Raw genomic sequence first — 12191 nt, 5'->3', positions numbered from 1 at the left:
TTTCTTAGCATATCAGCCCACCATTGGCAAGGTCTTCATATACTGGCGTTTATAAAAGGTGCCAAGGACTAAAAGGGTTTCTACCAGACATATAAGAGGAAAATATAAAAGCAGTATGCTTCTAAAAATTGCTTCTACTTTCTCAAAATACTTAAGACAAGGGGCAAAAACCACACAGCTTTACTTTTAAATTTTGAAAACAATCCATTTGGGTTTCATTTATTCCAAGAACCCACAAAAACTTTTCCACTTACATATTTTGTGAATACATATAACTGTATTTACAAATACCACCTTTATAAGATGAACAAAGAGGTAAAGATTATGTTTGCAAATCAGTTTTTAAATTACCAATTCCTGTTCACAAATGACCAGTAGAGATCTAAGACCTGTTTTCCATATGATGAGATATGGCTTGTTTGTTTTACATTTTACATTATATCTACAAAATTTTGTTAAAAATATCAATGCTATATATTAAGTTTAAAAAATAAATCTGCTGTCTCTTAACTGTACATCTATTTACAAAATACTGGAGATAGGGTGTTAGAAAGAAGAATAAAAAGTTTTAACATCTGATTTTGCTTTTAGATGGGATTTAAGATTACTTATTTAAAAACCTTTGCATGTTTTTATAAGCTAAATTTCATAGAATGACTAGAGACTAAATGGAATTTTCATAATAGGAAGAATATTTTTTAACAGAAATGAGAAGGGGCAAGGTACCCAAAGTGGGCTCAGAACCAATAGCATCTGTCCCACCCAAACAGGGTGTTATTTTTTTCCTCCGCTATTTTCTTTCTCATGAAATTTATCTCCATATGATTGTTATCTAAATTCAGAAACATTATCTTTTCAAATTCTTCTGAGGAGATTTAGAAGAGACAGTAATAATTAGATAAAAAATTATTGCTTCCTTCCTAAGACCTAATTTAGATCAGATTAAATATTGGTTAACAATTGTTCTCAGTGAGCAAAAGCCAGGAAATATTTATTTTTATTGTTTGTTTTTGTCAGCCTTGGTTTAGAACTTAGAAAATTAACTAGGTTTATAAATATGTTCTATTGCATTTTCTACATCTCATACAAACTTAAAATTGAGAAAATAAGTAAAATTTCATAACAAATAGCCATCTATTAGATACATGAAAATAAGTCAGTGTCTGACTGACTTCATTAAAAACTGGACAAAACATTTTAGTTGACATATTAGAGAAAAGGGAGAAAATAAAAAAAAATAATATTTACACTTTTATTTTTCATGAATACCTTGTCATGGTCCAGAATGCTGCAAACATGACAAAAGTAGCCATGCTTCTAAGGGAACAAAAAGAGGAATTAAATTATTTCAAGCATATTCAGATTCCATCAATGATTTATGACCATTTATAAGAAAAATAAAATATCAATTTCTAAATTCATATTTAATATTTACAGATATGTAAATGAGTCTGTCTCAGAAAAGCGCAGCAGATGTCTTTATCTTCTGGATGCTGATGCCCTGCCTAGGTATCACTTCACAGTGAGAGATTGCAATGAGAATGTTATTTCTACTCTATTCCATCATATTCATTTGGAAGCATTAATTCTTTTAAAGAAGATTATATATGCAATCCAATCTTGACAGCCTGGCTGTGTTTAATGGGATGTTCTATTTAAATGTTGAGGACATATTGATCTCCTTATGAAGTTTCTATCTAGTATCTATCAAGAGAATAAAGTTTGAACATTTTCCATGGTCGGTCCTGTTCCAAATTTTTGAAATTGAATATTCTGTAAAGAAAAAAAAAAGTATCTTTTCACTTTTTGGAGACATTTTAAGGGCGGAAAAAAAGAACATTGAAGGAAGTTGTGATATTTCTTTACATTGGGAGAAAAAAATACTTAACCTCAGTAAAAGTAAGCCAAAGAACCCATTTCTCCTATATTTTGAAAAGTGAATCATTTTGTTCAGGGGCTCTGAGCCATAAACTGTCACAATCTCCATTTGCAATGTTCCAATTTATGCCAATAGTATTCCTTTACATATACCTTTTCTGAACTCTCATGAAAATAATTTGAACTAAGTAAATCAATTTAAGATCTTGGATTTATCTTGACTATTTCAAATTGGGTGTGGAAATGTTCTCACTAAATTATTTTTATTCTTTATATTCTTGCATCTAAAAAATGACATTTTTTAGTATTCATTTAATGGGCATTTAGTATACATTTAATATGGAAAGAAAATAGAAAATAGAAATTGTTGTAGTCAAAATTAAAAATTGACTACAACCAATGACTGAAATTAAAACTACTATTTTGATATTTGTGTGTGTGCATGTGTATATGCAATATATTATATCTTCCAAACCAAAAATTAGAAAAATTTTAGAGTGCTGCTTAAAGCATCAATAATATTGAATAACAAATGTTGTTTATTTAAATGTTCCACAATAAAGAGTTTTAGCCTAGTAGATGTTTCCCAGTAATGTTTGGATAATATTTTGCATATAAATATTAAGCACAATAGTTTGTAATCTAAAACATTAAATTTGGCTAATAAAAATATTTCTATGTTTTAACTATTTTTTTCCTTTTTTATTTTTTAATTTTTTTTATTTATTCATTTTTAGAGAGGAGAGAGAGAGGGCAAGAGAGAGACAGAGAGAGAGAAGGGGGGAGGAGCTGGAAGCATCAACTCCCATATGTGCCTTGACCAGGCAAGCCCAGGGTTTCAAACAGGCGACCTCAGCATTTCCAGGTTGACATTTTATCCACTGCGCCATCCACCACAGGTCAGGCCAAAAATATTTCTATTTTTAAACAGAAAGAGAAATGACTAATATACACAGGTTTTTAATATGTCTTAATAGAAATGAATTTGAATAGACTTTTGAACTTTGATAGAATATGTTGAACAACTATCAAAAACAAAATTTATGCATAATTATTAGCATTTTTGGTTGGATTATCCTAATGATTATATTAAAGAATAATGCTTACTCTTAAAAGCATAGTGCAATCATATTAATAAGCATCAAGATACTATATTGTGAAGATGTCATAAAATCTGAGACAAAATCCTATACTTGAAAGGACTTAGAATATAAATCTAGGTGATCTAATCACCAATACAATCAATTTGAAACAATAAATATAAATTGTTTATGTATGTGTTTGTATGAGATGTTTTCTTAGAGTTTCTACTGAAATATCAAATATAAGTAAAGTTATGATCAAAGTGAAATAAGTAAAGTTATGATCAAAGTGAAATAGTTAGAAATTATGATATATGTATATATAAAATAGAGAGATTACACAGCTAATATTGACCATTATTAGCATAAATTTTGAATGGAATGTAATTATTCAGACTATTGGGACTACAACAAATTTAGTGCCAGCACACAAAAAAGGTGAAAATAAAACTCTATTTTAGAAATAAAAGACAAACAATCCAATAAAAAAATGGGAAGAGGATATGAACAGACACTTCTCCCAGGAAGAAATACAAATGGCCAACAGATATATGAAAAGATGCTCATCTTCTTTAGCTATTAGAGAAATGCAAATCAAAACGGCAATGAGATACCACCTCACACCTGTTCGATTAGCTGTTATTAGCAAGTCAGGTAATAGCAAATGTTGGAGAGGCTGTGGAGAAAAAGGAACCCTCATACACTGTTGGTGGGAATGTAAAGTAGTACAACCATTATGGAAGAAAGTATGGTGGTTCCTCAAAAAACTGAAAATAGAACTACCTTATGACCCAGCAATCCCTCTACTGGGTATATATCCCCAAAACTCAGAAACATTGATACGTAAAGACACATGCAGCCCCATGTTTATTGCAGCATTGTTCACAGTGGCCAGGACATGGAAACAACCAAAAAGCCCATCAATAGATGACTGGATAAAGAAGATGTGGCACATATACACTATGGAATACTATTCAGCCATAAGAAATGATGACATCGGAACATTTACAGCAAAATGGTGGGATCTTGATAACATGATACGAAGCAAAATAAGTAAATCAGAAAAAAACAGGAACTGTATTATTCCATACATAGGTGGGACATAATAGTGAAACTAAGAGACATTGATAAGAGTGTGGTGGTTACGGGGGGGAGGGGGGAATGGGAGAGGGATAGGGGGTGGGGAGGGGCACAAAGAAAACAAGATAGAAGGTGACAGAGGACAATCTGACTTTGGGTGGTGGGTATGCAACATAATTGAACGACAAGATAACCTGGACTTGTTATCTTTGAATATATGTATCCTGATTTATTGATGTCGCCCCATTAAAAAAATAAAATTATTAAAAAAAAAAAAAAGAAATAAAAGATGTGGAATAATTTTCTTAGAAGATGCTCCCGGCCCTGGCCGGTTGGCTCAGCAGTAGAGCGTCAGCCTGGCGTGCTGGGGACCCGGGTTTGATTCCCGGCCAGGCCACATAGGAGAAGCGCCCATTTGCTTCTCCACCCCCACCCCCTCCTTCCTCTCTGTCTCTCTCTTCCCCTCCTGCAGCCAAGGCTCCATTGGAGCGGGGATGGCCCGTGCACTGGGGATGGCTCCTTGGCCTCTGCCCCAGGCGCTAGAGTGGCTCTGGTCGCGGCAGAGCGACGCCCCAGAGGGGCAGAGCATCGCCCCCTGGAGGACAGAGCGTCGCCCCTGGTGGGCGTGCTGGGTGGATCCCGGTCCGGCGCATGCGGGAGTCTGTCTGTCTCTCCCCGTTTCCAGATTCAGAAAAAAAAAAAAAAAAAAAAAAAAGATGCTCCCACTCATTTTTATATTATTTTTCATTATATATGAAATAAATCACCTTATCCTGACAAACTCGTGACTTTCTGTACATGATGTATTTTTCTCCCAAAAGGATTCACTATATTTTTCTTACATGAAAATGTGTTAGACTTTTTATTAATTACTATCTAACTGGAACCGGAATGTCAAAGGAATCTAATTACTAAATAACAGAAATTAGAACTGGGATATATTAGCTTATCTGGCTTAACAATGAAAAAACAGTTCAAAACATATACCCACACATCGGCATTTCTATTTGTATGTAAAATGCATTATTAAAATCAATTTGTATCACATAGTTAATAACTGAAAGAGTTGGCACAAATCCACTCTGAAAGATAGTGGAAAATCTTTCCAGGAGTCAATTTGTAGAAAATTCCCTCTCATTCAAATGAGTGTTTCTGTAGAAAGGTTGTAAGCTGCAAAATGTTCTTTTTGGTGAATGTCTCTCAATAATTAAAAGTTCAAAATAAATTTGGAACTTTTTCCTCAAAGACCCATATAAGGCAATCTGGAAATAAGTAAACAACAAAAAAAACCTAGTTTTTTACTCTTTTATTTTCAATTACAGTTGATATTTAATATTATATTAGTTTCAAGTGTATAGCATGGTGGTTTGACAATTATATAAGTCTACATAGTTATTCCCCCAATAATTCTAGTACCTACTTGGCACCATACATAGATACTACAATATTATTGCCTATATTTTTTTATGTTGTACTTTATATCACTGTGACTATTTTGTAACTACTGATTTGTACTTCATGATTCCTTTTCTTTTTTTAACCAGTCCTCAAACTCCACTCCCCTCTGGCAATTCTGTTTGTTCTATCAATGAATGTTTAAAGAAGACTATTTTTTTTTACTAGTGAGTGATTTGAGGTATTTTCAAAATAATGTTTCATAATAAACTATTTATAAATTGTGTCCTATGTATTATCTTTTGTGTATATTTTGGAAAAATAATTTTTAAAGAGGGTGGTCTTATATGTACTTCTGAGTCTGGTCTACCTGTACTGTACAATCTCCAAACATCAGCTCTTCCTTCCACCATATTTCAGTCTAAGTCACTGTTGGCTTCATGGCTGATGATCCTCTAGATAGAATTCCAGGATTCATAGTGTTCTTTGGTTCACGGTGGTCCCTGCTATGCTTGCCACAATAGAATCATACTATGTGTAAGGCTGCCCTTTAATAATGAATTCTCCTTTCATTTCATCCAATAGTCCAAGATTGAAAAATTATTTTGTTGAACAAATAAGAGAAACTAGGGGATATCACAGTGTTGAAAGCTTCTTGTTAAAGACTCAACCACTAAAGAAAACACATCTGTCTCTCTTCTTTCAGTCTGTCTGCCTTTCTCTCTCATACACATACATTCAATCACACGTGGTCACTGAGGTTCGTAGTTTTTGCTTTTCCAGGTTCGTTTTCCATATTTCTGTTCTGCTATATGCTCTGGGAAGCTAATTTGTGAAGACTGATTCTACAAAATTATTTTCCTTTTGCTTCAGATTTAGTTTTAGTCAATGAGAGATAATGGGATATGTTTGGAAAGTGGAAGAAAAATGAGATGAAAATGCCACTGCAGGGCATCTCTCTCCCAAAGGACACGGGATTTGTAAAGTGGCCTGCTCTACTGAGTGATAATCTCAGGAAATCCTTGTTATCTCCAACACTTTCTCTTTCAAACTGTAAATGGTAATATCTTCTTGTTAGTCCTGAGTAAATGTATTATTCGCTTTTACTTTCTTTTTCCCTTAGACCTACCTGCTACTTTAAAAATAATTCTTTTAGTAAACCTGCCTCAATTACAATCCAGAAACCTGATTGAGTAGCCCTTTGCTAGGAGAACCCTGTTTCTACAGTCTTTTCTTTCTGGAGTTCTTTCCTTCTTTCCATCACTCCTCAGAGAGTGCTTTTTTCTATTTTCTTTAGATAAATAAAACCCTTTGTTCTTAGGGATGGTGTACCAAAGTAATCTTGCCCTTTCTTATACAAGGGTGACATAAAGTACAAAGTAGTTTGCAGCACTATATTGCTGAATGGCTGACTTATTTAGTCCACATTTTGGTGCCTCTTTGTATTTATTGACTTCTAGACTTTCATCAGTATTTTTTTTTTTAACAGAACACATACATCTCCAAGGGCAAGCCATGATTCTCCTAGGTAATAATATTAGCACCTTGATATCAAATTAATAATTTCCTAAAGGTTAAGGTAGCAACAAGACTACTTTTCTTTTATAGGTATGGCTTCATATACTATTTTCCAGAATGTTATTTGTCGTTACTTCTTTATTTTCATGTTTTAGTTTCCAGACTGGAACCAACAGCTTACCATATTTTAAAAATGTGGTTTGTATAATGCTTTTCTAAATAACATAATATCCATCCCAATTAAATTATTTTTTGAGCAAGAGTTAATTTAAAGAACTAGATATTAACATTTTTTTAAAAAATGAATCTAGACACATATCTTATACTCTTTACAAAAATTAACTCAGAAGGGGTCATAGACCTATACCAGGGGTGGGAACCATTGGGTTGAGAGAGCTATGAATGCCACATATTTTATTTATTTATTTTTAAAAGATTTTATTCATTCAATTTTCAGAGAGGAGAGAGAGAGAGAGAGAGAGAGAGAGAGAGAGAGAGAGAGAGAGAAAGGGGAGGAGCAGGAAGCATCAACTCCCATATGTGCCTTGACCAGGCAAGCCCAGGGTATTGAACAGGTGACCTCAGCATTCCAGGTCAACGCTTTATCCCACTGCGCCACCACAGGTCAGGCTGAATGCCACATATTTTAAAAAGTAATTTTGTGAGAGCCATACAATGACCCATGCACATTACGCATTATCCAATAAAAATTTGGTGTTATTCCGGAGGACAGCTGTGATTGACTCCAGCCACCCGCATCTATAAACATGAGCAGATTGTAATACATGTGAATGTTTTATATTTTTAACGTTGTTATTTTTTTATTAAAGATTTGTCTGTGAGCCAGATGCAGCCATCAAAAGAGCCACATCTGGCTCACGAGCCATAAATTCCTGACCCCTGACCTAAACATAAAGCAGAAAACTACAAAACTCACAGAAGATAACTCTCTAGATGGCTCTGGGTATGATAATGACTTTTTAGATACAACCCAAAAGCACTATCCATGAAAGAATTATTTGATAAGCTAGACTTCATTTAAAAAGAATATATATATATATATACACACACATATATATATATCATATATAGTGAACTTTCTGCTCTGTGAAAGATGCTAACAAAAGAGTAATAAGACAAGCCACACATAAACTTGGAGAAAATATTTATAAAAGACATATGTAATAAAGAACTGTTATCTAAAATATACAAAGAACTCTTAAAACTCAATAATAATAATGATAATAAAACTTTGTTTCAAAATTAGCAAAAGACCTCACCAAAGAAGATATACAGATGGCAAATAAGCTTATGAAAATATATTCCACATCATATGTCATCAAGGAATAGCAAAATAAAAAAACAATGAACTACCACTGTATACCTCTTACACTGACCAAAATTAAAAACTATAGTAATACCAAATGCTGATAAAAATGTGGAACCAGGAAATAATATTCATTGATGGTGGGAACCATAATAATACAACCACTTTAGAAGAGAATTCATCAGCTTTCTTTTTTTTAAAAAAAAAAATTACATACACTTGCCACATGATCCAGCAATTGTGTTCCTTTATATTTATCGAAATGAGGTGAAAATGTATGACCACAGAAACCCCCACATATATAATTAAGGCAGCTTTATTTATAATTGCTAAAATGTGGGGCAAACAAAATATTCTTTAGTATGTGAGTGCATAAATAAACTGTGGAACTTCCAAACAAATATTATTCAACACTAAAAACAAATGAGCTATTAATGCATGAAAAGACACAGAAGATCTTTAAAAGCATATGCAAGTGAATTAAGCCACTCTAACAAGGAGACAAACTGTACAACTCCAACTATGTTACATACTTGAAAAGCTAAACTATGAAGACAGTAAAAGATCAGTGGTCGTCAAGGATAGGGGGTTAGAAGGAAGGAACAGGTGAAGCACAGAGGATTTTTAAGGCAGTAAAACTCTTTATATGATGCTATAATGGTTGATACACATCATTGTACATTTGTCAAAAGCAAACTGAGAGTGAACCCTTGTGTAAACCTCAGATATGGGTGATAATGATATATCTGTCAGTGTAGGGTCCTTGATTGGAACAAATGTACCACTCTGGTGCAGGATGTTGATATTAAGGGAGGCTGTGCCTGTGAAGCGGCAGAGGGTATATGAGAACTCTCTCTACCTTCTGCTCCATTGTTCTGTGAACGTAAAATGCTCTAAAAATTTATCTGTGTAAACAACAAAAAAGTGAGCCTTTAGTGAGGTTTTCAATTATATTTTTATCCTTTTCTTTTTTTTTTTACAGAGACAGAGAGAGAGTGAGAGAGAGAGAGAGAGATAGGGACAGAGAGACAGGAACGAAGAGAGATGAGAAGCATCAATCATCAGGTTTTCGTTGTGACACCTTAATTGCTCATTGATTGCTTTCGCATATGTGCCTTGACTGTGGGCCTTCCGCAGACCGAGTTAACACCTTGCTCGAGCCAGCGACCTTGGGTCCAAGCTGGTGAGTTTTGCTCAAACCAGATGAGCCCATGCTCAAGCTGGCGACCTCGGGGTCTTGAACCTGCATCCTCTACATCCCAGTATGACGCTCTATCCACTGCGCCACTGCCCGGTCAGGCTATTTTTATCCTTTTCTATATCAAAGCATAGTAAGTAACCAGACAACTATAGAGAAGTTATCTTTTGTTTTGCACACTGATTGTTCACCCACTACAACATCATTCCTTAATTCAAGAGTTGGCCATTATGGGTTTCTTATTTCTAGTAACTAAATGGATAAATATGTAGAATAATGTCAAATAATTCACATTTGATGGAGTAATTTATTGGACTACAGTCTATAGAAAGCTGATACATAATTTTGCTGGTATTTTACTGTAGAAGGAGATATGGTAACAATTTCTTTTAAGCCTGTGTAGACTTAAATGGAAAATTAGGGCTAGAGAAAAACTGGGTCTTTGAATTCTAGATTTTTTAAAATGCATGGGGAAAAAAATAATACCATTTTACAGAACCAAGTCATTCTTTTAATTTAATTAAAAAATAGAGGCTGTCTACATTGCAATGTATAATCTTTCAAGCTATCAACTTGAAATTAATGACTGGATCAAGGTGTTTCTTTAGATATTTTTATTATGATTTTCCTCACTATAATTCTTTTTAGAATTTACAAAACATTTTTATTTATGTAATTTATGTAAAATAGAAATTTTAAACTCAGTTAAATAGAAATGACCAGTGGCCCTGGCTGAGTGATTCAGTTGGTTAGAACATCATCCCATATGCCAAGGTTGCAGGTTTGATCCCTGGTTAGGGCACATGCAGAAGTCAACCAGTGCATGCACAAATAAGTAGATCAACAAAGCCATCTTTGTCTCTCTCTATTCCTTCCTCTCTCAAATAAAATAAAAAAAAAAAGAAAAAGAAATTACTACTGTTGTTTTGTAATCATCTAGACTTAGTCACCTGTTAATTCTATCTGAGAAAGGAATCTCAAATCTTTTCCTTCTTGTTTCTTTTTCTTCACCAGTTTTCCTGTTGTAGTCAGCCTTAAGACACCAAGAGTTTCATGTTTTCATGTCTTAAATATACATTCCCTCCTTGTTAAAACATCCTTCCTCTTCCTCCTGGAAAAAGTATATTTATCATCTAAAACCCAACTAATATCCTTTTGTCTGTGAAGTCTTACAAACTTGGACATTCCTAGAGAGAAATAGTAGCTCCAGATCTCCCAAGTCTTTATATATACCTATCAAATTTAAATCAGTATACTCCACTAGATTGAACTTTTCTGGAGGAATTATTCATTTATGCAAAGCACATAGTAGAGACATGAGAAATAATTTCTGGAAGAATGAAGGGATAAATGACTGGATCTCCATCTTTCAAACTGAGGCTTAAGGAGGATAAGTGCCTGGATAACACAGCTACAAAGTGAATTAATCAAGAAGATGACATGGATATTTCAGGATTCCACTATTCTTTCCACAGAAATCACCTAGGAAACTTTTTCAAAATATAAATGCCACATCTCAAGCCACACACAGTGCATCCGAGTGTGCATGTTTCTAAGACTGCAAAGGCAAATAGTGTCAGGAGCGAGAGGAGAAAATCACTCTTAATTGTGCCATACCCCCCAAACACACACACACCCCATCATACCCATACCTGAATACAGAAACACAGGTGCTGGCACCACAGACACTGAAAGTCTCCTGACAATATTGGGGGAATGAGACTGAAGTCAAATGTGTAGAAGAGCCCTGGCCGGTTGGCTCAGTGGCAGAGCATCAGCCTGGTGTGCAGGAATCCTGGGTTTGATTCCCGGCCGGGGCACACAGGAGAAGTGCCCATCTGCTTCTCCACCCCTCCCCCTCTCCTTCTTCTCTGTTTCTTTCTTCCCTTCCCGCAGCCAAGGCTCCATTGGAGCAAAGTTGGCCTGGGCACTGAGGATGGCTTTTTGACCTCTGCCTCAGGCCCTAGAATGGCTCTGGTTGCAACAGAGTGATGCCCTAGATGGGCAGAGCATCGCCCTCTGGTGGGCGTGCCTGGTGGATCCCGGTCAGGTGCATGCGGGAATCTGTCTGCCTCCCCGTTTCCAACTTCAGAAAAATACAAAAAAAAAAAGTGTAGAAGAATGAGAGACTCAAACTATGCTTGCCAAGGGGAAGCAGCATCTGGCCGTTCACCCTTTGGGGGGGGGGAGACAGGGACGTTGCAGTACAGAAGGGATAAGCCAGGCTGCCACAGACTTGCTGATATAAGATATAAACACATCAAGACAGATATAAATTTACTTATAAATTACTGAAAAGAACAGCTGACATTTCTTCAAGTTGAGATAATTTTTAATACCCTTGTACCTATCACCTTTTTAAAAGGGCACATAATTGTAGTGGGTCTATGATAATTCAAAAGTCATCATTACTTTTTAACTTCTACCACACATCTCTTGAACATGGCATTCTGTGCCTTCTGAAGAGTGGGGAAATCATATTAAAAAAGACCAGGGAAAAATTGATTTGTAGGTAGAGATTGTTTCTCCAAATACACACTTGTTTTTCACTGTGTACAAAAGGAGTTTTTATGTTTGTCTGTTTTGCCATCAAATACTTTAATAACAAGACATTCAATAATTCTTTGTGAACCAAACCAAATCCCAAATTACTGTTTACTGAGCCTTGTTCTGCTGTTGTTGATTATATATGAATTCCCTAGTATCCCAAGCC

Source organism: Saccopteryx bilineata, chromosome 5, assembly GCF_036850765.1.
Source record: "Saccopteryx bilineata isolate mSacBil1 chromosome 5, mSacBil1_pri_phased_curated, whole genome shotgun sequence".
Classification (NCBI taxonomy): domain Eukaryota; kingdom Metazoa; phylum Chordata; class Mammalia; order Chiroptera; family Emballonuridae; genus Saccopteryx; species Saccopteryx bilineata.
This window is presented reverse-complemented; position numbering follows the sequence as displayed.